Source organism: Schistocerca piceifrons, unplaced genomic scaffold (assembly GCF_021461385.2).
Source record: "Schistocerca piceifrons isolate TAMUIC-IGC-003096 unplaced genomic scaffold, iqSchPice1.1 HiC_scaffold_1255, whole genome shotgun sequence".
Classification (NCBI taxonomy): Eukaryota; Metazoa; Arthropoda; class Insecta; order Orthoptera; family Acrididae; genus Schistocerca; species Schistocerca piceifrons.
In genome coordinates, this window is record NW_025727075.1 from 120,001 (window position 1) to 121,692 (window position 1,692).

The window sequence follows — 1,692 nt, forward strand, 5'->3', positions numbered from 1 at the left end:
TTCGTTCTTGATTAATGAAAACATACTTGGCAAATGCTTTCGCTTCTGTTCGTCTTGCGACGATCCAAGAATTTCACCTCTAACGTCGCAATACGAATGCCCCCGCCTGTCCCTATTAATCATTACCTCGGGTTCCGAAAACCAACAAAATAGAACCGAGGTCCTATTCCATTATTCCATGCACACAGTATTCAGGCGGGCTTGCCTGCTTTAAGCACTCTAATTTGTTCAAAGTAAACGTGCCGGCCCACCGAGACACTCAATAAAGAGCACCCTGGTAGGATTTCAACGGGGTCCGCCTCGGGACGCACGAGCACGCACGAGGCGGTCGCACGCCTTCAGCTCGCCCCACCGGCAGGACGTCCCACGATACATGCCAGTTAAACACCGACGGGCGGTGAACCAACAGCGTGGGACACAAATCCAACTACGAGCTTTTTAACCGCAACAACTTTAATATACGCTATTGGAGCTGGAATTACCGCGGCTGCTGGCACCAGACTTGCCCTCCAATAGATACTCGTTAAAGGATTTAAAGTGTACTCATTCCGATTACGGGGCCTCGGATGAGTCCCGTATCGTTATTTTTCGTCACTACCTCCCCGTGCCGGGAGTGGGTAATTTGCGCGCCTGCTGCCTTCCTTGGATGTGGTAGCCGTTTCTCAGGCTCCCTCTCCGGAATCGAACCCTGATTCCCCGTTACCCGTTACAACCATGGTAGGCGCAGAACCTACCATCGACAGTTGATAAGGCAGACATTTGAAAGATGCGTCGCCGGTACGAGGACCGTGCGATCAGCCCAAAGTTATTCAGAGTCACCAAGGCAAACGGACCGGACGAGCCGACCGATTGGTTTTGATCTAATAAAAGCGTCCCTTCCATCTCTGGTCGGGACTCTGTTTGCATGTATTAGCTCTAGAATTACCACAGTTATCCAAGTAACGTGGGTACGATCTAAGGAACCATAACTGATTTAATGAGCCATTCGCGGTTTCACCTTAATGCGGCTTGTACTGAGACATGCATGGCTTAATCTTTGAGACAAGCATATGACTACTGGCAGGATCAACCAGGGAGCTGCGTCAACTAGAGCTGAGCAGCCGGCCGCCCGGGAGTGTGTCCCGGGGGCCCGCGCGAACACGCAAGCGTCCGCTCAATCATTCTGCAAACAGGAGGAGGCTGAGCTCCCCTGCACAATACACCTCGAAACCCTCTCAGGTCCCGGCGGCGCGCAGCGCCGTCCCAAGTACTTGGTCGGGTTCGAGAGAGGCGCAATCGCCCGGAGTTAGGCGAGTAGACGCTTTCGGTGCGACCACCCGTGCTCCCAACTGAGCTTGCCGCTGCCGACAGAGGCCCGGGAGCGTGCTGTCGTGGCATTGCCGGCGGGAGACAACACGCGCCACCTACGGTGACCGGCAGCTCCAACGCCAGCGCCACAGAAGGACAAAAGCCCCACTTGGGTGCCGAAGCGAACTCTCCCAGCACAGCGCACGCGCCAACACATCCGCACAGCTGCGATACAAACCACCAGCGAGAACCGCTGGGGCGACCGAGCAGCAGACGGCGTCGCGGCGCCGAGCGCCGGGCGGCGGGCGCATCCTCAACGCACACAGTCCTCAATCGGACCAGCACACTGAAGATGTCCACCGCGCTTCGCACCGGGCCCGCGAGGACCTACTTTGGCCGCACGGC

General features: G+C 56.4%; 1 non-coding gene across 1 annotated transcript in view; it reads right to left on the reverse strand.

The window, feature by feature from the left end:
• The window catches only part of LOC124730933, a 1,909-nt gene extending 833 nt beyond the window's left edge, over window positions 1-1,076 (reverse strand). Inside the window, exon 1 of the ribosomal RNA XR_007008099.1 lies at window positions 1-1,076. This exon is cut by the window's left edge and continues 833 nt beyond it. This is a non-coding gene — a ribosomal RNA (small subunit ribosomal RNA).
• Between the last annotated feature and the right edge of the window lie 616 nt (window positions 1,077-1,692).